The sequence below is a fragment of the Macaca fascicularis genome, chromosome 9 (genome assembly GCF_037993035.2).
Source record: "Macaca fascicularis isolate 582-1 chromosome 9, T2T-MFA8v1.1".
NCBI lineage: Eukaryota > Metazoa > Chordata > Mammalia > Primates > Cercopithecidae > Macaca > Macaca fascicularis.
Genome location: NC_088383.1, coordinates 68,783,167 through 68,810,514, shown reverse-complemented (window position 1 = coordinate 68,810,514; position 27,348 = coordinate 68,783,167). Strand labels below are relative to the sequence as shown.

General features: G+C 44.0%; 1 long non-coding RNA gene across 2 annotated transcripts in view; it reads right to left on the bottom strand.

Moving 5' to 3' along the window:
• Window positions 1–27,348, bottom strand: part of LOC135965108 (uncharacterized) — a 65,721-nt gene that overhangs the window by 7,667 nt on the left and 30,706 nt on the right. The window contains exons 2-3 of one of the 2 annotated variants that reach the window (XR_010577969.2): window positions 6,725–6,839; window positions 5,750–5,861 (exon numbers count right to left, since the gene is read on the bottom strand). The exons of the other annotated variant lie outside the window; for it this stretch is intronic. This is a non-coding gene — a long non-coding RNA (uncharacterized lncRNA). Of the gene's footprint in view, window positions 1–5,749; window positions 5,862–6,724; window positions 6,840–27,348 lie in introns of those variants that run through there. 2 annotated transcript variants of the gene reach the window in all.

The following is a 27,348-nucleotide window of genomic DNA, read 5'->3' as shown; positions in this document are numbered from 1 at the left end:
AAATTAGCCATGCATGGTGGTGGGTGCCTGTAATTCCAGCTACTTAGGAGGCTGAGGCAGGAGTATTCCTTGAACCTGGGAGGCAGAGGTTGCAGTGAGCTGAGATCGTGCCCACTGCACTCCAGCCTGGGTGACGGAGCACACCTTTGTCTCAAAAACAAAAAAAAGAATGAAAATAGAATGAGAAAATCTACCATACACCTAATGAGAGTTCCAGACGAAGGTGATGGAGAATGGGGAGAAGCAAGAATCAGAGATAATGGCTGGGAAGTAAAAAACAAGAATTCATAGATTGATGATGCCAAAAGTTTTAAGTAAAATAAATAAAAACCCACTTTTACTGCCTTATAGAGAAATCATAATTCACCAAAGCCTAAGAATAAAATATTTAAAGTAACAAGAGAGAAAGGAGAGACTACCTACAGAGGAATGACAATTAGACAGTCAACTTCTCAACAGAAACAGCTGAAACAAGAAACAATGAAACAAGATCTTCAAAGAACTAAGTGAAAATTACTGTCAACCTAGAACAGTAGGCTGAACACAAAATAAAGTGTTTTTAGACCAATAAAAGCTAACAGAATCTGTTACCAACAGACTCTCCCTGAAAGAATTTCTAAAGGATAAACTTCAGGAGAAAAGAAACTGAACCCAGAAGAGTAATACAGAAGCACTGAAGAGCAAAGATGATGATCACCATCTAGATAATACTAAACAAGCACTGATTTCTCAAACAGCAAAAATATTAATGACGATAATTTTGATCAGTACCAAAACAAGATGGAACTAAAATATCGGACAGCAGTAACATGCTAGACAGGGACTGTTACATCAGAGTTAAGGCATATCAAGATTCCTAGATTGTTTGTAAGGCAATAGAGGTATGAATTAACTTGATATTGTTAAGTAAACATTAAAAGTTTAGGGGTAGCCACTGAAAGCATAAAAATGAAATATATAGCTTCCAGCCGGGTGTGGTGGCTCACACCTGTAATCCCAGCACTTTGGGAGGCCGAGGTGGCCAGATCACGAGATCAGGAGATTGAGACCATTCTGGCTAACACAGTGAAACCCCGTCTCTACTAAAAATACAAAAAATTAGCCAGGCGTGATGGCGGGCACCTGTAGTCCCAGCTACTCGGGAGGCTGAGGCAGGAGAATGGCATGACCCCGGGAGGTGGAGTTTGCAGTGAGCCAAGATTGTACCACTGTACTCCAGCCTGGGCAAAAGAGCAAAACTTTGTCTCAAAAAGAAAAAAAAAAGAAATATATAGCTTCCAAACCAGGTAGGGATAGAAAGGGAAATAAAGACAGAAAAGAAGAGTCAGCCGGGCACGGTGGCTCATGTCTGTAATCCCAACACTTTGGGAGACTGAGGCAGGCAGATCACCTGAGGTTGGGAGTTTGAGACCAGCCTGACCAACATGGAGAAACCTGCCTCTACTAAAAATAAAAAATTAGCCAATTGTGGTGGCACATGCCTGTAATCCCAGCTACTCAGGAGACTGAGGCAGGAGCATTGCTCGAACCTGGGAGGCGGAGGTTGTGGTGAGCTGAGATCATATTGCACTCCAGCCTGGGCAGCAAGAGCAAAACTCTGTCTCAAAAAAGAAAAGAAAAGTCAGGGAAAGCAGTATAAAGCAAAGTAAACAGAACTGAATAAAATAAAATGCTATACAATAAATAAATACAATATATTCAAACATATCTGAAGCTGCAGTAACTGTAAATAGATTCAATTCACCAATCAAATGAAGAACTTAATTGTTTAGCAATGTGCTATTTCACAGAAACATACCTGTACATTAAAGACTCTGAAAAGGACGGGGAAAAGATGTAGCAGACAAATTGTAACCAAAAGAAAGCAGTGTAATTGTTTTAATACAAGACAAAAGAGACTTCAGAAATAACTAGAAGTAACCTAAGTACAATGGCAGGTAGAGAAGGAGAATCTTTGAAAGCAGAGAGAACTGCATGAGCAAAGACATCAAGGGAGAACGATCCCTAACAAATTTTACCAGATCAAGTTCAAATATGGGTCAAAATAGAGAAACTTCTTCATTGTGACATTATGCTTTGTTATTTTTTAATGTATATTTTTGAGCATGTAGGCACCAGACACCATGCTAACTATTCTAGAAATTATTTCTACTCCTCAAAAAAATCTCACAATGCAGATGCTTTATTATTCAGTACAATTTTGGTTATAGAAAACTGAAACCCAGTTTGAATCAGTCTGAGTTAAAAATAAGAATAGATGGGTCTCCCACTAGAAAAAACCCATAGAAGGAAGGACACCGCTTGGGCAAAGTTTGGATCCCATGCCCACTCTCATCCCATCCCATGCCCACTCTCCAGCTCATCACTGAGTTCAGGAGGACAGGCCAAGCTTGGGTCAAGTGCCTGCCCAGCCTGAAGTGTGGGGTGTTACAATTAAAGAAAAAAAAACCCACGATTGATGTAGGGACGTAGTGCTTCTCCTAAAGTAGGGGACTGACAAAAACAATCAGTTCCACAAGAGTAGACTGTATTATCCTCATTTTATAAATGAGGTCTCAGACTGAGAGGCCAAGGCACTTGTCCAAAGCCCCAAGCACCTACATGGCAGAGCTGATGGGAAACCAGGCTTTTTCCTCTAAAACGCTGAACTTTTTCTCCAAGCTTGAACACAGAACTTTGCACAGAATTAAGTTCTCAAGATATATGCTAATTCATTATTTTAAAGGACTTATAGAATACAAAGACAATTGACAATTGATCATTTTCTTTATAATCATTAAAAGATTTGGAACAAGGAACTTGTTTCTAAAGCCAACAACTCTAAAGCTTATGGGCCCTCCCAAGGACCCTCCACAGACACCCCAATAGACTTGGCATCATAGATCCCCCTGCTTAGAACTCGTTTGCATTGATAGTTTATACTGTGCAGTTCAGCCCTAATAGCTTGTCCAGGTCTAGCACCTCCCTTTCTCCTCCACAACACCCAAATGAGCCACTAGTAGATGTTTAAATGATTGGCTCCAACACTTTAACTCATGAACCCATCTGGAAAATTGATGAAATCTATGGGCTTCCACCCCCAGGAAAAGGGAGAATCAATGCCTATTTGCACATATACACACACTTTCATCAACTCTGCAGGTCCCTGAAACTTTCCAGGAATGCCTGGGAGTTAAGAACTTCCTCAGCAAGAAGGGAATAGAACTTAGTGCCCCCAAGAGATAGCATTGGGAGGCTATTCAATCAACTCAAAAAGATTGGGGCCAATTCATGTGTGACTATCTTAAATGGTCAAGAAGTGCTAACCCATAAAAGGGAGCACATTTCATAGTTAGCTGCTGCCTGTGTGGATCCCATTCAGCTCCAATTTTAAAATACCAGCTGAGTTCCACTATGTGCCAGGTACTCTGCTGGATACAAACTAGAGTAAGACCCTGTCCCTAGGAGTAAGAATCCCTAGGAGCTCAAGACAGATGCATAAGCAACAATGTCACTTCAATGAGGTGAATGCTAAGGTAGAGAGCTATGCTAAAATCCTATGAGAACACTGGCAGGAGGTGGAAAGTAAGGGAAGATTCCAGGAGAGAAAGTATCACTGGAAAGAGGATCAGGTGTTTTCTGGCAAAGAACTGAGGGAGTAGGGGAGCATTGCTGGTGGTAGAAACATGAGACACACATGCACGTAGAGTGACATGTATGGGAACATCAAGCATACTGGTATCACTAGGGCAGTGGTTGTCAATGAGGGGGATTTCCACCCCACTTGCGACATCCCATTAAGGACATTTGACAACGTCTGAGTGTTATCCAACAGAACTGAGGCCCACTTGCCCAGCACAGTAAGACCAAACATCCACATCTCAGTTTTCGACAAGAGAAAGAATGGCATTTATTTGCAGGGCACCAAGTAAGGAGAACTGAGCAGCTCACACTTAAGACCCGGCCTCCCCAATGGCTGGCAGGTAAGGGTTTTCAAAGGCATGGGTAAATTTCATGAAAGCAGAAGTTACAGGCAAAATCCTAAATCAATACATAGAGGTTACATAGTGGGTTCGCTTGAAAAGGTGGGATATCTGGAAGCAGGGCCTTAGAGGTCACATGTGGGTTCAAAGATTTTCTGATTTGCAATTGGTTAAGGAAGAGAAGCTTTGTTTAAAAAAGAAGTAGAAAACGTTAGCTAACTCATGGGTATAACTTCCTCCAGGCCCCTCAGGAAGAACTTTAGAACAAAGACCAGCAACAGCAGTCAGAGTTCAGTCCTCAGTTCCCCCTTATCTGAGGTCTATGTGCCAGTAGATCCATCTGGTAGGGGTCTGGGTTTCTGAAGAACCACTCAGGGACATGTGTTAAAGTGTTATCTTTAGTTTCTATCGGGAACCAAACATCTCATGGCTCTAACATCCTTGGCCATTGTTTTAAGCTACCATTACCTTCTAAGTTATCCAGTTGCTCATTTTCTTCTCAGAGTCAGCTAGGTGCCTGGAATTTCCCTTGAAGGAACTCAAGATTTACCTTTATTTCCATGTTTAAGGGTGCATTCAGCTCCCTGAGAAGGGTCCCTGCTCCATCTCACGAGGATAGCTTTGGTTGTCCTATCTCAGGAGTGAGTGGAGTTGCTTATGGGTATCAAGTAGGTAGAAGCCAGGTCTGCTGCTAAATATCCTTCAATGCACAAAAAGCCCCTGATAACGAAGAATTTTCTGGTCCAAAATACCAATAGTGTTGAGAAAGCCTGCATCAGAGGATCAAGTGTGGATGGGGAGTGTCTTAATTTAATAATTGTCTTAATTTAATACTTAATTTAGGAGAGCTAAATAATTAAACATGAGGCCAAAGTACATAAGAAAGTGGCAGTCTTTTATTGCAAATATGCACACACTCTTGGGCGAGGTCCTCCAGTCCTCAGGTATGGGGCCAGGGAAGTCGCACCGGCGCTCTCGGGTGAGGTTCTCCGGTCCACAAGTAGGAGGGGCAGAAGAAGTCATGCCGGCTCCTGCCAGCAGCGGACTTTTATGCATTGGTACTGGAAGGGGGAGGGCAGTGGGCAGGATAAGGGCATGATAGGGGCGTCTCCATAGGCGTGGCCGGGTAAGTTTAGATCTCTTCAGATTGACGTCACCTGGCACATGCTCAGTTGATCTGCATCTTCCTGGGTGGGGGCTGCATTTTCCCACGTGCGGGAAAGTTGGTGAGGAAGAACCCGGAAGCAACATGGATTGTGCCTTCTTGTTCACCTTCCTCCATCTTGTCCTTTCTCCCTCACCCAAACAGGGAGTTGTTGCCTAAATGGAGAAACTAACATTCCTGTAGCTTTGGGGCTGCTGCCATCAGACGCTCTCTTCCCTAAAGCAATGATACCAGCTCTGCACCTCATCAGCAGGAGGAAAGAATGGGAGTGGTTTGTCTCTCTACAGTGAAAACATAGGTCAGTTCCTGAAGCCAGCTTGACTTCTGCACTCATGTGTCAGTTGTGATTATAGAAGAAGGCTTGGCTGCACTCAGCCTGCTATGGTCTAGATATTTGTGTCCCCCACCCCTGAAATTTATATGTTGAAACTTAATCCCTATTGACAAAAAGAGTCAAACTCTGTAAAATATTTTAAGAGATTTATTCTGAGCCAAATATGAGTGACCATGGCCCGTGACACAGCCCTCAGGAGGTCCTGAGAACATGTGTCCAAGGTGATCAGGGTACAGCTTGATTTCATATATTTTAGGGAGGCATGAGACATCAGTCAAATACATTTAAGAAATACATTGGTTTGGTTCAGAAAGGCGAGACAACTTAAAGCAGGGGCTTCCAGGCTACAGGTAAATTTAAACATTTTCTGGCAGATAATTGGTTGAGTTTGTCTGAAGACCTGAAATCAATGGAAAGGAATGTGCAGGTTAAGGTAAAGCATTGTGGAGACCGAGTTTTATTGTGCAGAGGAAGCTCTTCGATAGCAGACTTCGAAGAGAGCAGGTTGTAAATTGTTTCTTATCAGACTTAAAAGGGTCCCTGGTTCATAGTTGATTATCTCCTGGATCTGGGAAGGAAGGAAGGAAAACAAAGGGGAGAAGGGATTCTCTGTAGAATGTGGCTTTTTCCCACAAGAGACTTTGCAGGGCAATTTCAAGGTATGGCAAGGAAATATATTTTGGGGTAAAACAATTCGATTTTCTTCCTTGTTATGCCAGAGTCAGGTTGGAAAGTAAGTCACGATATATAGGGTTAAATAAAACCCATCTGATGAGAATTTATGGTTTGTAGGGCATGACTCCCCAGACCCCTTAGGAATTTGGGCAAGATAAAAAAAAAAATCAGAGCTTAGTCCTCATCCCCAATGTGATAGTTTTAGAAAGTAGGGCCTTTGGGAGGTGAATGAGATTAGTGCCCCTATATTTTTTATTTTTTATTTATTTATTTATTTATTTTGAGACAGAGTCTTGCTCTGTCACCCAGGCTGGAGTGCAGTGGCGCGATCTCAGCTCACTGCAAGCTCTGCCTCAGCCTCCCAAGTAGCTGGGACTACAAGCGCACGCCACCATGCCCAGCTAATTTTTTGTATTTTTAGTAGAGACAGGGTTTCACCATGTTAGCCAGGATGGTCTCAATCTCCTGACCTCGTGATCCACCCGCCTCGGCCTCCCAAAGTGCTGGGATTACAGGCATGAGCCACCACGCCAGGCTGATTAGAAAACAGTTTGCCATTAGAAAACAGTCCTGAGAGAGACTCCTCACCCCTTCTACCACGTGAGGACACAGCAAGAAGGAACATCGATGAACCAGGAAGCAGGTCCTCACCAGACACTGAATCTGCTGGCACCTTGGCCTTGGGCTTTCCCAGCCTCCATATCTGTGAGAAAAAAAAAAAAGTTCTGTGGTCTATAAGTCACCCAGTCTGGTATTTTGTCAAAGAACCCTAATCAAACTAAGACATGGCCCTACCTGAAAGTAAGCTGTGGATGACTTGTGTGAACCCCAAACATTTGAGACAGGTCTCAGCTAATTTAGAAAGTTTATTGTGCCAAGGTTGAGAATGCGCACCCCTGAGACAGCCTCAGGAAGTCCTGATGACATGTGCCCAAGGTGGTTGGGGCACAGCTTGGGTTTATACATCTTAGGGAGACATGAGACATCAATCAATATATGTAAGAAGTACGTTGATTCCACCCAGAAAAACGGGGACAACATGAAGCAGGGAGGGGGCTTCCTGGTCACAGGTAGGTGAGAGACAAATGGTTGCATTCTTTTGAGTTTCTGATAAGCCTTTCCAAAGGAGGCAATCAGAATATGCATCTATGTTAGAAATGCCAAATTGTTAGAAATAGATAATCGATGCCATGAAGAAAAGTCAGCACGGAGACAAAAGATCTCTCAGCAAGGCAATCTTTTCTGCAGAAAGGGTGCTCGATCACAGATGGAACAATGGTGAGAATACACCTGAACAAAGGAAAAGCAGACATATTTATCTCTTACGCATCTGGGTCATCCTCACTGTTGTGTCCTGCATCCATTGGCTGGAGCAGGCCCTCACAGTCTTAAACTGATATCCGATTTGCTAATAACCGAAAACTTTCCTAAATAAGTAAGTGCAGGGAAGAACAAAGAAGGAGAGGAAGTTGCTTACGAAAGGTTTAAGGAAGCAGTAACATTTCCAAATAAGGAAGGGGCATAAGCCATAAGCTAAGACTTGCCTGGTCCTGTCCAGACATGCCTGAGTAAGCCAAAGCAACTAACTGGGCTAAAGTGTAAGAACTAATAGTTGATAGGAGGGTTTAGAGTAAGGAACTACTATTCCTAGTGTCTATTATTTTATTTTTAAATCAAGACAAGCTTTGAAGAGGAACTTTTCTACTTTCTACAATCTCAGTGAGCAGAGGGATGACTTTGAACAGAATGGGAGGCAGATTTGCCCTGAGCAGTTCCCAGTTTGAATTTTCCCTTTAGCTTAGTGATTTCGGGAGCCCAAGATATTTTCCTTTCACACTTGCGTACCCATCTTCGGAGTAGCAGCTAACCCAGGTTATTAACGGGATTTGGTTTGCCTGGTTAGCCCACAGTGGGACACAGGAAAGAGAATTCAGAGCGGTTAACAAGTGCTACCTGAGATCACACACAGTCACCAAGTTCTGGAGAATTCTCCCCACAAGCAGATGTAACTGTGACTCTGCAATGACTTCCTGACTCTAGGAACATCAGAACAAGTTCCTTAAGAGAGCATTCGGGAAATAGGCTGGGAACTCTGTAAGCAGGGTCAAGAATCCATACAGTCACAGTAGCAGCATCTTGCTGAGGGGTTTGCAGAGGGTTACCACAGGAAAGAGAAACCACCCATAGCAGAGGGGCAACAGGAGCAACCGCCACCAAGTGGGTCAATAGCCATGGGAGCCTCTGAGTCCTGCTGACAGCCAGTAGCTGGAACAGCAATCAACACCTGAACAGGATCCAGGGCTTCCAAAGCTTATGATGAAAACTCCCATTGAGATGGTCAGAGAGAGGGTCTAGTTCCAGGAACTTATTTATCAGAGTGCTCTCTCCCCATGTTGGCATGTGTTACTGGATATTGTTTTTGTTTGTTTGTTTTTTTGTTTGTTTTTCAGGCAGAGTCTTACTCTGTTGCCAAGGCTGGAATGCAGTGGGGCGATCTTGCTGTAATCTCTGCCTCCTGGGTTCAAGTGATTCTCATACCTCAGCCTCCGAGTAGCTGAGACTACAGGCATGCAACACCACCCCCATTAATTTTTTGTATTTTCAGCAGAGATGGGGTTTCGCAATGTTGGGCAGGCCAGCAAAACCTGCTCTCAAGTGATCTGCCCACCTTGGCCTTCCAAAGTGCTGGGATTACAAGCGTGAACACCACACTCAGTAGATATTGTGATTTTTAATAAGAAACATATATTTGGTCTTCATCCAAGCACAAGTGCTAGGAAACTAGGAGGTTTCCTAGCACACACCTCCTAAAACCCTTAGAGTAGCTGAAGTGATTTGTCCTTTTGTATGCTAATGGGTTGACTGTTGGCTGGGGGCCCCTGGATAGCCTCAGGATGGGGGCTGGTTGCCAGTGGAACCAACCTTGTGATTGAAGGACTGGGATATTCAACTCTAACCCCTGACCTCCAGGGAGGGGGAGGGACTGAAGGTTGAGGTGATCAGCAATAGCCAATGATATAATCAATTGTGCCTACATAAAGAAGACTCCATAAAAACCCAAAAGGCTGAGACCCAGGAAGCTTCTGGAATGCTGAACACATGGAGGAACTGGAAGGGTTGCATGCCCCTAGAGGGAAGCTCTGCACCCCTTCCTTTACACCTTGCCCTATCAGTCTCTTCATCAAGCTGGACCTGAGTTGTATCATTTTATAATGAATGGGTAAAAGTAAGTCAAGTATTCCCGTGAGGTCTTGGAGCAATCCTACCTCATAATCAACCAAGAGGAGGGGGTCATGGACACCTCCAATTTACAGCCACTTGGTCAGAAGCACAGGTCACAGCCTGGGATTTGTGATTGGCTTCTGAATGGAGGCAGTCTTGCAGTCTTGTGGGACTGAACCTTTAACCCTGTGAGATCTGACTCTAACTTCAGGTGGATAGTGTCAGGATTGAATTGAGTTAGAGGACACCCAACTGGTATCAAAGATCTGGTCAGCGTGAGAAAAAATAACCCACACACATTTTGTTGACCAGAGGCGAAGTATTCTGTGTTGAGTGTGAATATAGAAGGGAAAATTGTTCTTTTTTTCCTATTATACAGTCATCCTTAACATCGTTGTAGAAAGCATCATTGATTTTCAACATAACCATCACTGAAAGGAAAAGGCAGCTCCCCACCAGCAAACCTCACCAGGAAAAGGTCTAGACAGCCTGAGAGGGAACTTAATTCACTGTAACTAGTACTCAGATCCTGGGGGAAGGATGATATACAGGTATACCTCAGCTGCTGGTCACAACAAAAACAAACCCTAAATGTTACAACCAAACATGCTAGGCTGGCTGTGGAAAATCGGCTGAGATAAGGCAAACAGAACACAATAAGGCCATTTATCCTGAAACAAACTGGCCCTTCAGTTTCCGAGAGACACCCATAACTCAGCCCTCCAGGAAGAACTTGCACGTCAGTTGCCTCATTCTCTGGGCACAGAGCACCATTAACTTTAAAAATACATCAACGGTTGTGTGAGAGACAAGTCATCAAGCATGGTGCTGGGAACAGGGTGGTTTGGGCTCCATTTAAGGAAAAGCACTGGGCACTTGCAGGCCACAGACTTCTCCAACAGAATCTTTTGAAAAACCTTCTCCTTCTGTCTGGTGATCCCGTCAGCAGCAGACCTGTCCCCTGGGTCAGGTAGCCTGGAATTTCAGTCCCCCAGATGCCAGCACTTCTGTTTCTCAACTTGCGGTCCCTTCACTAAAGTCAAAGGACTATGGAGTCTGTGCCTCTACTTCTGGACCCTACTTTTGTAAATATCCTGCAATGTAATTATTTTTATGACCAAATTTTCTTTTGACTGTTAGGCCTCCTCTGGGACCATGTAATTACCCAGCCCTATTTGCAAGTTTAAGTGCGTGGCTCTGCGGTCATCTGAACACAGGAAAAGGCTTTGCTGTGCATCTGCACGCATATTGCCTTCATAGCCAAGCTATTCCTAAATCGTTCACCAGTTTAAAGACGTGTCCCATAAAAACCTTCTTCTGGGCTCCATCCAAGGCGGTGGAGCCAGCATGGCCCTGGATGGATATTTCAGGGAGGCTGCGAGCGACCGCAAGGAAGCATTGTGCCTAATCATGGCACTCGTCCGGATATCGTAGGAAAATTATGACCGAAAATACCTCCTGAAGACAGAATGACCGCATGGCCTGCGGCAGACTGGCGGTGTCAAGGTGTTCAGCTTTTTCCAAGAATGGCACAGAGAAGAAGACCACAGAAGAGCTAAGCTTCTTGGAAAATGGGTGTGTCATGCTAGGGAAAGCACTGGCAGCGTAGGAAATAAAGAAAGCTCCCCACGTAAGCCATCTAGCACAAGGGAATGTATGGCAGAGAGTCAACAGCCACATCTTGGCAGTGGAGGGATCTAGGTTCAAATGGCAGCTCTGCACCTTTCTAGAAATATGACTTTAAACAATTTGGTTAACTACTCTGATTGCCAGATTCCACATCTATGGCACTCAAAATCATTGCGTCCATAGGTTGTGTAAGGATCAAAGAAGATAACAGACATAAAGTATTCAGCATTGCACCTGGCAAATAGTACATATTTCAGAAATGAGAGTATTGAGAGTATTATTACTCTCAGTGGTAATTATCATTATTATTAAGAGTATTATCATTTTCTCATTATTAACTCCTTATAGCTGCATAGTGCTTTAGAATTTGCAACAGGCTGCTCTATTCATTCCTGTTTTTGTTTGAGAAAAATCTGACTAGGTAATGTATTCATTCATATAATTAAAAATAAAAATGATATACAAGTATATGACGAAAGCCTAGCTCCCATCCCATCTCTATCCACCTTCTCCCCTCCTCCACAGCTGCCCTTGAAGGTAACACTTTCCTTAGCCTACACATGCACCAGTGTTTCTTTCTACAAATACATATATTCGGCTTCCCCCAATTTTTCACACAAAAGTAGTATTCTCTTCACACTATTCTGCTATTTGCTATTTTTACTTTATATTAATAAATCTTACTATGGAGAGATCCTACTTTCCATATTAGTATATAGGAAGCTTGCTGAATCTCTCTCTCTCTCTCTCATACACACACACACACACACACACACACACACACACACACACACAGAGCTACATTGTATTCCTTTACGTAGCTCTATCACAGTTTATTTAACCAGCTCCCTCTGAATAGACACCTGGGCTGTTTCCAATTCCAATGGTGTGTTGCTCTTGACACTGCCACAGTGAGGCCCCTTGTTCATCGTCATCTTGTACAAGTGCAGGCACATCCTTAGAATGAATCCCAGTGAGATCACTGGTCAAAGGGCATCTGTGACTGTGGCTGGTTATTGCTGCCAGCTCCCCATTGGAATTGTGCCATTTTACACCTCCCCAAGCAACATACAAGAGGGAGCAATCCTTTCAACTCTTTTCACTGTTTCTTCTGCTAGCTGCCCCCATGTCTCCAAATGCTATGCTCAGCCAGTTTCTTTTCTTCTCTTTTTTTAACCATCTTAACCATATTTAAGCATACAATTCAGTGGCAGTCAGTGCATAATGTTTAAGTGTCACCAGAACATTCATCCCAAACTGAAACTCTGTACCCATTAACAATAACCCCCATTCCCTAATCCATTCTTGTTTATGCTGGCACTTCCCTATATAGCATAGTTGGAGGGGAATTGAGCTTCCTGACAAATCCCCCAAAACACTCCCACTTGCTCTCTGAACCATCGTACTCGTTTAATAATAGGGGAACAAAGGCTTTCATTGTATAATGAGAGATTAACCTTGTAGAAAAAATTCTCCTGGAAGAAACCAAAATCTTTAAATTTCACATAAACTTGTGAATGGCTCCTTTCTATATGCAGCTCTCTGTGTGGGTCAGGTAGAGGATGCTGGAAAGGGCAGTGGGGATGGTATATCCCACGGTGTGTGGGGTCAGAGAACTCAGAAAAAGAATGCTATATTTTATCTGCGTTTTAGTCTAAGGACTAAGTTGCCTAGTTGTCAGACAGAGGAGAGTGAATTTAGTTTTGCACCCAGCAAGTACTTGGTTTTCTAAGACCTGCAGTTCTGTGGGTGCGTCCCTGATGCCATCACCCTCTCCCCAGATTTCCCAGCCATGTCAATATTACTCTTCCCAAGCTCCAAGCCACCTGAGGACCACATGCCAGGGGCATTGAGGGATAGGGAGGATGAGCCTAAGAGAGAAAAGGAAGTAACAGTAAGTAGAAGGGACGCTGCACATAAAGTAACAAGGTATGTGGACAAGATGATGTATGTAAAGTGTTTAGCAGAGGGCCTGTGTCCAGCGACTGTTCAGTGAATGGTGATGATGATGCAGATGACTGAAGATGATGATGATAATGATGATAAATTCCTCAAGAATCAGCTGAGTGGTGGCTCAGCTCCTAAATATGGGAGCAGCTAATCTCCTTATACTGATCTGAAATCCAATCCCTCCAACTTCCAATGGGTCTGAATGCTACATTGGGCCACCAACAATCTGATTACACTTCCCAATACACACATGTCAGTGGGTTAAAGACGGTAATGGTTCCTCCTGGTGTCTCTTCTTCTTCAATCTGAATATCTCATCATTCTTCAAACACCCTTCAGAAAACTTGGTTTTTAGGCCCTCATGAAGCATTTTGACAGACTGAAGCAAGGGAGACATGGGGAGAGGAGCTCCATTCCATGAAATGAGATGGGCCACAGATGAGGGGCAAGTAGAATTTGAGACCCAGGGACTGAGGAAACAGGGTGAGAAAGGAGTGACTCCTTGGGTCAGAGGCCCAAAGAAGTGATTCTTCAGACCTTAGTTCAGAGCAGTGATCCGTGAGAGCACCAATACTGGACTATCAGCCGGGTTAGCCCTGGACCAAAGAATGCCAGGATTTGATAGGGCTCAATGGCTGAGAGCCTGGGAATTCTGCTATTTAATTACTAAATCTCTGAGGTTCACCTCCATGTGAGGTCATCTAAGTAGAGTATTAAGGTTTCTTAACACCCTCCTAAAGTCACCCTCTCCATCTTTAGGTGGAAAGTTATGCTATGAAGACTTTGACCTCCACGTTCCAGGGGCTAAGTCCCACCCTTGAACAGAAAAGGTCTCCCTCATTTCCCTGTGATAACTTGGTGGCACTGCAGGACAGAGTAGAGGGGCAATGTATAGTAAAACAGGCAGGGGATACTGAGTGGCTTTGTTCCCCTCCCTGGAAATCCCTGGGGACCCCAAAGACTATACCAGAGCAGTGGCATTATCACCAAGATCTACTAATTGATAGTGATTAATAGTGATAATCTGATTAATCTATTAACCTAGTTAATAGGTTGGCAGATCCCTGGTGTTTACTTCAATTAGATTGCACGCATTTGTACATTTTTTTAGTCCTAGGTGATTTTTTTTATCTCAAATTATCCAAGTATTTGTCCACTGTTGCAACTCAAAGCCTTATTTTCCTAAACATTCATTCATCACTTTCCATTGAGAAAATCTCCATCCATTATTCCTCCTCCTTACATCATTCTTTACTTCTAAAAACCTCCCCAGTGCAAATACCACATCAACACTCCCTTTTTCTTTTCTGTTTTTTTAATTAATTAATTTTTTATTATACTTTACATTCTGAGATACATGTACAGAATGTGCAGGTTTGTTACATAAGTATACACATGCCATGGTGGTTTGCTGCACCCATCAGCCCATCATCTACATTAGTTATTTCTCCTAATGCTATCCCTCCCCTAGCCTCCCACCCCCTGACAGGCCCCAGTATGTGATGTTCCCCTCCCTGTGTCCATGTGTTCTCATTGTTCAACTCCCACTTATGAGTGAGAACATGCGTCAACACCCCCTTTTTCTATTAAGCCCAGAAGCATTCTAAAAAGGAAGGTAGATGTAGTCTTTCATACAGAGAATAAAGCACTGAGAAAGAAAGTTCATGCCCAACTGGTGTCCTCTCTTAAGGAAGCCACCACCACAACAGTGAGCAGGTCAGCAATTACTGACTCCCTACTTCTCCCAGCTCACCGGACTCAGGGCCATGTAGCCAAGTACAAGATGCCCGGTTGGTATAAAGAGTTCCCAATTATATCACCAGGTCTGGTTATTTCTGCATGCCAGAACTGATCCAGGTGGCCCACAATGGGGAGCCTGGGGGCCACCTTCATTCTCGGATTCACCTTCACAGTGCATGGATGTGAAGCTCAAGTTCAGGCTCTGTTCCCGCCTTGGCCCCAGTGAGAAGATATGTGCAGCAGCACGTAGCCACCACTGCCACCTCCCAGGTTGTGGCTACAAATTCTTCCTGGCAAAGTCCATCATCATTGATGCTCTCCAATTTCGCTCCCCACCCACCATCTCTTTTCTTTTTTGGATGATAGTGACTGCCTGAGTTAGCTTTTATGAGTCAATTCCACCTACTTTTGGTCAAACTCCACTCTTGGCTTGGTCCTCTTCCAAGACAAATGCAGAAGCCACAGGGGGCTGGAGAGTTGCCCTGGCAGAGAGTTGCCCAACAGAACTTCAATTAATTTCCCAGGTCGCCATCAGGACCTCCGACATGGGAGTGGAGCTCGGTGCCCAAGCCTGGCAGGGAACTTGGCTGGCATTTGGGGAAGACATTTAGGATGTTGGGACCTCCTTACTTATGTCTTTCAATATGAGGACCAGTTCCTGACTCCAACGGTCTCCCAAACACAATGGGGCCAAATATTTGAATTCCACATATTTTCTAAATTCAAAAATCAGAATGAAGGCGAGGTGGAGAAAGACAGCGATACCAACGAAGACACAGAAGCAGAGAGAAAGCTGACAGAGGCAGAGAGGCAGACTGCAGGAACAGAGGGAGCCTCTTTCCAAGTTGCCCAGCCCATTTCTCACACTCAGACACTTAACTGTGCTCACCCCTCATCTTCAAACTCATGCCCCTCTTGTTCCCCAGCACCTGCGGTGGTTCTAGAATTTTTTTTTTTTTTTTTTTTTTTTTTTTTTTTTTGAGACAGAGTCTCACTTTGTTGCCCAGGCTGGAGTGCAGTGGCACGATCTTGGCTCACTGCAAACTCCGCCTCCCGGGTTCACACCATTCTCCTGCCTCAGCCTCCGAGTAGCTTGGACTACAGGCACACACCATCACACCCAGCTAATTTTTTGTATTTTTAGTAGAGACAGGGTTTCACAGTGTTAGCCAGGATGGTCTCGATCTCCTGACCTCGTGATCCATCCACCTCGGCCTCCCAAAGTGCTGGGATTACAGGCATGAGCCACTGCGCCCAGCTAGAATTTTTATGTTAAGAAGTTGACCATCTAGTTGGAAGAGGGACTAAGGAACTAGCTTTGAGACTGCATTTGCATACTGGGCACACTTTTGGTTTTGACTAAATGCTCACTTGGTGTGGCCAACAGGAACTGTCAGGGGGTTTCCAATGCCCAGCACAATTTCTGTTCCATCAATCCTGCCATGTAGTCCAGTTATTCTCTTGCCCCTCAACTCATGTTGTCTAGGCTCATGTGCCTAGTTGTGCTCATTTCACTTCCTTCCCTTTACCCAGACTCTACACAGACCTTCCCAGGCTCCATGTCTCAATGAGACCCAATTAAATACCATATTGCTCACTTATGTGGCAGCTGGGTATGGTATCTGGCTGGATGCCAGGGACTGCCTACAAGCCTTCCATCTGTACAGGACTTTGCAGTCTGCAACACGCCTTTGCATCCAGCATCTTATCCAACTCTCACAACAGCCTTACATGGTAGCCAGGAGAGTAAGGTTCCATCTTAAAGATGAAGAGAGACAAGAATGGTAGTAGGTACACCAACTTTAGACACACAGACCTGCATGGAAACCCCACCTCTGATGTCTATTGCTTTGTGTGAGCTGGGACAGTTCTGAGTCTGTTTTCTCATCTCTAAAATGGGCCCACAGTTACCTACCTTGCAAAACGTTGTTAGATCTAGAGGTAACATATTTAAGGTACCTAGCAAAGTACATGGAATAGGGTATAAGCTAAATGGTAGCAATTTTGATGATTCACAATGATGATGATGATGATAGTGGTGGTGGTGGTGGTGGTGGTGGTGATAGTGACTGTACTAACCAAGATGTTAGTAGTGGTTTTATTGTTTACCTATACTTTTCTATCTTTTCTGTAGTTAATCCTGACTAGCATGATTTATGAAAAAATGGTTCAAGTCTTTTTTTTTTTTTTTTTTTTTTGGGAGACAGAGTCTCACCCAGACTGGAGTTCGGTGGCATGATCTTGGCTCATCGCAACCTCCATCTCCAAGGGATTCTCATGTCTCAGCCATCCAAGTAGCTGGGATTACAGCTGTGCGCCACCACACCCAGCTAATTTTTTTTGTACTTTTACTAGAAACAGGGTTTCACCATGTTGGCCAGGCTGGTCTCAAACTCCTGACCTCAAGTGATCTGCCCACTTTGGCTTCCCAAAGTGTTGAACTTACATGTGTGAACCACCGCGCCCAGCCAGTCTTTCAAGTGTTCCTGATAAGCACTTTATTCTTCTTCTCCAGAGCAACATGTTAGTTCTGCAAAAACTCCACCAGGAAGCTGGCAGCCCTGGGCAGGTGCTGTCTGAATGCCTGGCCAAAGCCTCATTCCCCACACTCCATCTCACTCACCATGTATTCAAGTCCAGGTAATTGTGCCCAGCAGCTACCAGTTCCCATGTAATTGGCCCCAAATTGCTCCGGGTGGCCTTTCCAGGCAGAAGCTCTGCACAATTAGTTCTTTCATCAAGTTGTTGAAAGACAAGTGATTATTTTGGGGAATTACTTGTCAGCAAGAAGATGCAGCTCTAATAGGGCATTATAGGGGCCTCATGTTAATTACAATCTGGAAGATACTATCACATCATTTCTTCATCCACAGCTCATTAGGCATTCCAGCCTCAGCTCCCCGACATGACTGTGGGTTTGTTACAATGTGCAAAGGAAGAAAAGCATCTCAAATGAGGACAATTTAAGGACTCTGTGGATGCACCCATATGCAGGTGGTCAGCTAACATCTTAATAAGCCTAATCTTGTCTTGGATTCAAAGTAACACATGTATACCTATGAGAGCAAGCATATCCATGCACACAACACACACACACACACACACGCAGCACTCTTAGAACATCTTGCGAAAAACATCCAAATGCTTCCTGATTACATTGCTTCTGCTTCACTTTCTTTAGCTTTTTTTAAGCAACGAGGAGTTATTTTTTGAAATAGGAAACCAAAATCCTCAATTAAGTATTCATTATTTCTTGAGGCCCTACATATGGCCAAGTCTGGCGTGGATACCCCAGGGGATAACAGAGAAAAACACATGTCCTCACGGAGTTTATAATCTCATTAGGGAGAAAGAATCAGTGCCCACAGAACAAGGCACTAAAGAAACAATAGGCCTAGCGCAGTGGCTCATGCCTGTAATCCTAGCAATCTGGGAAGCCAAGGCAGGCAGATGACTTGAGGTCAAGAGTTCGAGACCAGCCTTGCCAACATGATGAAACCCTCTCTCTACTAAAAATACAAAAATTAGCCAGGCGTGGTGGTGCACCTGTAATCCCAGCTACTCGGGAGGCTGAGGCTCAAGAATCACTTGAACCCAGGAGGCAGAGGTTGCAGTGAGCCAAGATTGTGCCACCGTGCTCCAGTCTGGCAACAGAGCGAGACTCTGTCTCAAAAAAATAAAACAAAAAATAAGGCCAGGCGCGGTGGCTCAAGCCTGTAATCCCAGCACTTTGGGAGGCCGAGACGGGCAGATCACAAGGTCAGGAGATCGAGACCATCCTGGCTAACAAGGTGAAACCCCATCTCTACCAAAAAAAAATACAAAAAACTAGCTGGGCATGGTGGCGGGCACCTGTAGTCCCAGCTACTTGGGAGGCTGAGGCAGGAGAATGGTGTAAACCTGGGAGGAGGAGCTTGCAGTGAGCCAAGATCGCGCCATTGCACTCCAGCCTGGGCAACAGAGCGAGACTCCGTCTCAAAAAAAAAATAAAAAATAAAAATAAAAGAAAGAAAGAAATGACAACAGGAAAAAAGGAGGGTATTGTCATTTTTTAAATGCCTCTGGCACTCTGAGAGAAAGGTCTGGGCATAAGAGATCTCAGGAAAAAGTTAAAACCAAACTGGGCTTAGGCTGGAGGGATGAGTCATATTGCACAGGCACAGGACAAACATATAGAATGGTCTTTCTCGAGAAGAGGGAAAGTGAGGGGATAGAAGATGGGAGACAGTGACAGAGAGAGAGAGAGAGAGAGGCAGAGGAGAGAGAGAAAGAGAAAATGAGAGAGGGAGGGGGGAGAGGGAGGGAGAGAATGAGGGACGGAGAGGATAAGGGAGGAAGAGAATGAGAGATGGAAGGGAAGAGAGGGAGGGAGAAAATTAGAGAGGAAGGGGAGAGAGGGAGGGAGAGAATGAGAGAGGAAAGGGGAGAGAGAGAATGAGAGAGGGAGGGGAAGAGAGGGAGGGAGAGAATGAGAGAGGGAAGAGAGGGAGGGGGAGAGAGGGAGGGAAAGAATGAGAGAGGAAGGGGAAGACAGAATGACAGCAGGGAGAGAGAAAGGGAGAGAGAGAAAAGAGAGACAGACTAGTGGAGAAAAAGAAAAAGGGGGAGAAATATGAGGAGCAGTGGGGATAGAGGGGGAACAGAGAGACAGAGAGAATGAAGGGGAGATAGAGAGACTGGCAGAGACAGGGAGAAAGAGAGTGACAGGGAGACAGAGAAAGAGAGAGACACAGGGAGAAACAGAAAGAGAGGGGAGAGAGCAACAGGGAGAGAGAGGGACAGGGAGAGAGAAAGAGAGAGGGAGAGACAGAAAGAGAGAAGGGAGAGACAGAGAAAAGAGAGAGACAAACAGACTTGGGGGAGGGAAAGTGGGGGAGAAACATGAGAGGGGGAGGGAGGAGAGGTGGGAAGGGGAGGACAGGGAGAGAGAATGAGGGAGGGGGAGAAAGAGAGGTAGAGAGAGACAGACTGAGAGGGGGAGGGAGGAAGGCGGGCAGGGAGAGAGAGAGAATGAGGGCATGAGGGAATGGGAGAGGGAGGGAGAGACGACACACAAACACATAAAGGAGAGGAGGGAAATTGCAAAGCAATGGTGACCCGGAGAGTGATCTTGAATAGCAGACAGAAGGTTGGGGTGACCGAAGGGAGCACTATTTCAAGTTCTTAGGCAGAGTGTAAAGTGGTAACAGAAGTGAGCCAAGTATTTGTGAAGGTCACTGGGGACGCTGTGTCCAGATCTTTGGAACCCTGTTCTTTTGGAGGAATTTCATGGAGCTAGCTGAGCTCGTTGAGCCTCTCAGGTTGTCAATTTCTCTTAGAAGTAAAAGACTGTTGACTGGGGAAGTGAGAGGCAGGGAGTGTGTGCGTGTGTGTGCGTGCGTGTGTGTGCAAGTGCACTACATGCTGCCTTGATGAGACCATCTGATAGGTCCCTGTCTTGGCAACCTGGCACTCTTGTTCTTTGGGGACAGATGAAAGAGCTGGGATGAAACCAACTGGGATTAGAGAGTTAATGATGTGCTTGGCCTCAGGAAAGTTTGAGGGGACCTGGCTTCCTCAACCTTGTTATGCAATTTATAACCCCGTCTTCCAACTTGGAAGCCCCTCCTTCCATGTCAGTATTATTCTTGACTAAGAATTGTTCTTGCTTGCTGAGGGTGTACCTATTTGCAGATTGCTTGTCACCTGCAGTTGAAGGGAAGTCAGATTCCTAAAGGGCAGTGGCCTCAGATTTAGTCCATTTTTGTCCACTCTGTAAGTATGAGCTACCATGTTCATTTTCACCCTGCCACTCAAGCCAAGTCGTTTTAGGATCTAGCCGCAGGAGGCCAGTGCTGGGTCAGCTTTGAGCCATGGCAGGAGGTTTACAGGGATTAAGGCAAAGCAAGGGACACCAGATTTGGTTTCAAAGTGATATTCACCAGGATATTGGATTGCGTTTTAAGGAGCTACTAATGGAGATGTGGGTGGGTGGGGGCCAGTCCCTGAAGATTTTCCATTCCGATAGTGAAATCGAGTCGCCCAGTGCAGGCTGTCATATGGGGCTGCTGCTCTACTTTGCTTGTTTAGAGGGGAGTCAATGACACTGAAAGGCCTTGTACCGGGGCCAGGGATGGGAAAAGCCACCACAGGCCTCTCTGTCTTCCTGAACCTATGGACCACCAGTGTAGGTTCAGTAGAGACAATGAGGGGTGCTGGGAGATCCTCCTACCAGAATTTCCCCATTAATGACTCCTCCTCTGCAGATAGCCAGGAAGGCTTTGGGGGTCTCTGAGAATGCCTTACATAGCATCAATAATCACGGAGGCAGAGGAGGGGGAACCTGACATGGTGTGAGGGGAGAATAAGAGAAGTGATGGGGACAAAGAGTGGACCTGCAGCTGACTACAGAGCTTCATAGGATCAGAATTCAGTCTGGGCTCTGGGAGGGGGTGAAACAGTAGCTAAATGTTACTGACATCACTATTTCGCCAAGGTCAGCCTTCAGGGGCCTTCGGTGTTGCTGACTCAGAAGTTACCCTTTAATGCAAAGCCTACGCTTAATCCCTCTCATCTCTCCTTACCGCCAGGCCAAACTGTTTACCCATCCCTCTTGGAGCCTGAGGTCTCCGGCCTCCTTGCCTTCCCTAGGGGCCATTCACAGCACCTCCTCCAAGTCACCTTTAAGGCACTATGGAAGAAACTTGAGCCTGGGGGTCCCCAGGGCTGGAATTCCAGTTGTGACACTGGTGAAGGTTGGACCTTGTGACCCTCCACCTGGCTGAGAGTCAATTCATGGATGTCATTATAGCTAACTCTTGAGTCCTAGTTCAGATTAAAGGAAATAATGAATGCATGTGAGGGGGCCAAGCACCAGGCCTGGCACCACAGTAGGTACTAAATTATTTCTCTCCCTTCAGAACTGAACCCCTGAGGATAAGGACTGGGTGCTCTTGTTCTGTGCTTTGGACATCCCGAAGTGGCTAGAAAGGAGTGGTGTGTTCAGGCAGGGCTACCAAGCAGCCAGTGGCCGAGGCCCCAGGGCTCTGAGTCACCCTCCACATGGTCACCAACAAAGAGGTCTAGTCTCCACCTCTAGACCAAAGTTGAGTGACTGTTCCCAGCAGTTCCAAGAAGCAACAGCCAAGGCCTGTGGATCTGGATAAAGAGCTGAGAAACACCCCGGCTGCTGCACATTCTGCTCCTCCCACACTGCTACCCTCCCTACCCCAAACCCTGCCCCACCTTTCCACTGTCCTACTCTTTGCTGACAGGGGCAAAATCAATCGCACTTTCCGGGGGATGAAATTCTCCCATTCACTCTCTTCTTCCCCTTCAGCTAGCAGCCAAAAAAGTCACGTTTTATTATCAAGATGGGAGATCTTAAGGGTGGTCAGTGAAAAGCAGCATAGCCCAACAGAAAGAACCAGAAGACTCTGATATCATCCTGCTTTGCATTTATTAGCTGGGCAATCTTGAGGCAGTTGCTGAATCTCTTTGAACCTCCTTTTCCATATATGTGAAATGACAATGAAAAAGGAAATCTTTGCAGGGCTTTTGTTAAGAAGGGAAAGCAAGACAGTGTATATGAAAAGGCTTTGTTAACAGGAAGTACTGTGAAAATATGAGGCAGTTATCAGAAAGAACATGCGTTGTGCGAGGTCACCTAAGGCTATCTGTGATTGTGTCACCTAGAACACATCTTGATTCCTGTGTTTATTTCCTGTGTGATAGGCAGGTCCCTAAGCTAGAGGGAAGCTGCAGTGAACAAAAGGCCACATCCCTGCCCTGGAAGAGCTTACTTTCTAGTGGGGGAAACAGACAGTGAATGAATCGCACAACATAGCATAGTGTTATGGGCAGGAGATAAGCAGGTGAGGTTCAGGAAGTGTGGGGCGGCCAGGGCCACTATTGTAAAGAGAAGGGTCAGGGAGGAACCTTCTAAAGAGGATCACTGCCTCTCCTAAGAGGCCTCTCATAGCAAACTCCCCCCTCCTTCCTCTGAGAGGGTTTGATGGCAGGCAACAGATGACTTAGGACTCCTCTAATGGTCTTTAGGAACAGGAAGGCACCACCAACATTATCATGCAGCATTGTTCTGGAAGTGCAAGCCAATGCAATTAGATAAGGAGAAAAATAAGAGGTAAATGTATTAGAAAGGAGGAAGCAAATTTAATATAATTTGCAGATTATATGATTACATATCTAAATCAACTAAAAAACTTTAGAAACAAAAAGAGAATTGACTTGGGTGGCTTCTTCTTATATAAACAACCACCAGTTAAGAGAATATACTGGAAGAAAAAGTACAATTTATAATACGAGAAAAAGAAAAAACATCCAAGAATAAATTTCACAAGAACTGTGCAGGATCTCTATAAAAAAAAACTTTAAACTGCCACTTAGGAATTTTAATCATACTTGAATAAAAGACACATTCTTGAATACAAAATTTCAGTGTTGTAGAAATTTTGGTTTTCCTCATTCAAAGCAATCCTTGTTAAAGTATCAGCATAATTTATTTTGGCTATGCAAACTTATTCTAAAGTTTCTCTGGAAAAGCAAATATACGAGAATATCTAGGAAAAATGATGGAGAAAAATGAAAGTGGGCAGATGGACTTCCTCATCAGATATTTAAATGTATTTATTGTAAATCTACAATAACTAAAACAATTTGGTAAAGTGCAATTTGGCACAGACAGATTCACTAGAGAGAGTCCAGATATAAACCCAAATGCATATTGGAATTGGGTATACCATAAAGGTATAATTCGAATCAGTAATAAAAAAATAAATTATTCAATACACAAAATGGGAAGAACTGCTTAACCATTGGGGCTGCAAAAGAACTAAGCTGGAAACCCATTTCACACCTTACACTAAAAAAAATTACAGATAAAGCAAAAATTTAAATGTAAAATGTAAACCTTAAAAGTTCCAGAAAGATACACAGATGACTTTAAAAATAATCTTAGGCTAGAGAGAGTCTCTATATGCATAACACAAAACCCAAAAGTCATTAAAAATATTGACCTTGTAAAGTTTTGTAAGTCTGTACATTTAGAAAAATCCCATGTGAAAGGTCAAAAAATGAATACTAAACATATTTAGCATGTAAGTTAAATAGGCTACTACATGGGTATTTTGTGTACTAGTTAGGATAGGGGAACTACTATTACATTAAAAAAAAAAAAAAAAAAAAGACCTAAAATGTATGATGGTTCAAGTCCAGTGCTCTCTGTTAACAACAGAACAAGTAACCCTATCCTCTAAATCATTCAAAGACCAAGCTGACAGAGGTCTTACCAGCTCTAACCCCAGGTGTCATGAAGGCAATTCGTTGGAAGTTCCCATGGGCTAGGCTTGGCAGTAGTGTATGTCATCTGTGCGCACAGTCCTTTGGCTAGAACTCATTCACATGGCCGTATCTGTCCTAAACAGGGCTGAGAAATGTAGTCCCTCTCTAGATGCTTCTTCCCAGGGACAATTCTACACACCAGAATGCAGAGCGCACATTTCTGATGAGCAGTTAGCCATCTCAGCCCCATCGTTCATGCATGTCACACGTAAAAAGGCAGAGGGAAAATATTGCTAAATTAAACGGAGTTCCAGAAATCTATTCAAAAAGACAAGCAGAGCTATGAACTCACAGTTCATAGAACAGGAAATGCAGATACTCATTAAGCAAATGAAAAATCCTAAAGTTTGTCATAATTAAGCACATTAAAATAAAAGCAACAGGAAGATGCCACTTTTTATTTATCAGACTGGTACTGATTAAAATGTTTGGTAAGAGTTGACAAGTGTGTGTACCATACATACCTTCAAATACTGTTGGTGGGAGTACACATTAGTGCAACACTTTTGGAGAACAATTTGGTAATAGCAATAATAATTTTAAATACACGTATCTTTTGTTTAACCCAACAATTCCACACTAATAAATGTGTCCTATACTGGTTAAAATACATAAGGGATATGAATAAGGAAGCTCATTGATGCATTGTATGTATTAGCAAAAAAGCAAAGTGAACAGACAAAAACTAGGAACAATTTGTATATCTACCAGTAAGAAACATATGGGTTAAGTGACATATGATATGTCTATATAATGGATGTGGTGCAGTCTGTTAAGAGAATAATGTGGATCCATTTGTCCTAATAGAAAGATCTCCAAAATACCCAGAAGACGCTCACTTAATGGGTCTTCACTTAACAGACTTACCACATCGTATGCTGCTTAGTCCCTCCAGAAAATACACCATGTGATGAGCATGGCCCACTCTCTGGCATTCCAAGACCCTTCTCCTACAAGTTGAGTAGGGGGCTTAGCAGGAGGCAATTGTATTTGTCACCAAGCCTGGTTACCCAAGTTGCATTTGTTATTTTTTATTCATAACTAAATCCTACAAAAGAACTAACTGAGTATGAATACAAAATAAGAGTCAGTTCTCTGCAAGCTGAGGGAAATGCTTTGGAAATACTCAATATAAGTGAGTCTTTACCAAAAACCAAAATGGTGTCAAAATAAATGAGGTGACTGTGAAAGATGGCAGGCAGGAGTGATCTGGGGAGGTTTCTACTCTCAGATATCTTGCAAAGTATTTATCAGTCCAACTTCGGGAAAGAAATGTAAACTGCAAATTGTAGACTACTCATTACAGGTATGGTTTTGACTGAAAGTAATACGGGACTCCAATTAGCTGATGCATCCTCATAAAACAAGAGCCTTAGTACCACATTAAAAGTTCATCCACCGTTACCTATGAGCTTAAAGATTCAATTATGCATTTTGTGATGCAATAATAATGTTATTACATTCATTTGTTTGAATTTTTACCTTTTAGAGATGCAGGTGAAATATTAGGGAATGAGTAAAATTACATCTGAGATTGGCTTCAAAGTAATAATGGAGGCCGGGTGAGGTGGCTCACACCTGTAATCCCAGCACTTTGGGAGGTGAAGATGGGATCACTTGAGGTCAGGAGTTCAAGACCAGCCCAACCAACATGGTGAAACCCCATCTCTACTGGAAAAAAAAAAAAACAAAATTAGCGAGGCATGGTGGTGCACACCTGTAATCCCAGCTATTTGGGAGGCTGAGGCAGGAGAATTGCTTGAACCTGCAAAGTGGAGGTTGCAGTGAGCCAAGATCACACCACTGCACTCCAGGCTGGGTGACAAGAGTGGAAGTCTGTCTCGAAAAAAAAAAAAAGTGATAATGGTGGGAGGGCAGATACAGATGAAACAAGCTTGGCTGTGATTTGGTAATTTTTGAAGCTGAATGAGGGGCCCATGGGGATTTATTGTACTATTCTGCCTAATTTTTGTATATGTTTAAGATTTTCCACAATAAAAAGTAGGGAAAAAGTCAGATTAATATGTGTTTATATATTATAAATTAGAATAAAATGTTTAAAGTATGACTATATAATTTTTATAACTACTCTCTTAACCTGCTCTTTAAAATTAACCAGCAGTGACAGCATCAGATAAAAGGGTTTTGGCTATATCTTTTTTTTAAAGGATATAGATAGATATGATTATATTATACTTAAATATGCTGGTAGATGTATCTGAAGTGATTTCAGTTTTACCCCAACCAAGAAAACATGACAGTACTTTTCTAAAATCAAATTTAATCTACTCCGAGTCCCCACCCCACCAGTGATAAAAGTGTTCATCTCAAGCATTCCAGGGTTTCTTCTCACCCCATCTAGTGGACATTCACTACAGGAAATTATCAGTGCTCTCCTCCTCTTCCTCCTCCTCCTCTTCCTGGTCCAGATAGTAACAAAACAACAAAACTCCGCCATAGAAACAGACCCCATTCCTTTATCCTGGTGCCAAAAGTCACCACTGCCCTTCCACAACTCAAGCTCCCAAATAACTGCCTCCCTGCTCCCTTCTCTCTGTCCTCAGCCTTCACACAGGGCACATGCAGGGGTGTAACTGAACTCCATGAGGCTGACAAAGGCAGGTCAGGGTATTCTGTCCAGGCACTGCTCAGGCATCTCCCTGGACCTCAAACTCCCTGTACAAGAGGCCAGCCCTGCCCTGCCACAGACAGAAGCAGAGGACAACCCAACCTCTTCTGAAAAAAGATGCACCAATTGAACTTGCCTTTACATCCATCTGGCTGGATGGTACACCTTCTCCAACACCCTGCTGATATGGTTTAGCTCTGTGTCCCCACACAAATCTCATGTCAAATTGTAATCCGTACATGTTGGAGGAGGGACCCGGTGGGAGGTGATTGGATCATGGGATTGGATTTCTGCCTTGCTGTTCTCATGATAGTGAGTGAGTTCTCACAAGATCTGGTTGTTTAAAAGTGTGTAGCACATCCCTCTTCAATTTCTCTCTCCTACTGCCATGTGAATACGTGCTTGCTTCCCCTTTGCCCTTCTGCCATGAGTGTACATTTCCTGAGGCCTCCCCAGCCATGCCTCCTGTACAGCCTGTGGAACTGTGAGCCAACTAAACCTCTTTTCTTTTTAAATTGCCCAGTCTCAGATAGTTCTTTATAGCAGCATGAGAATGGACTAATACACCTGCCTCATCCCAAGTTTGCCTTTCTCCAGAAAAGGTGGCTAATTCAGAAAGCTCTTGTCACTTTGAAGTAAGTAAAGCTCTTCCATTTCTGGAGTCTTGAAGGCCCTCCCTTCTGAAAGCTTGTCTGTCCCTAAG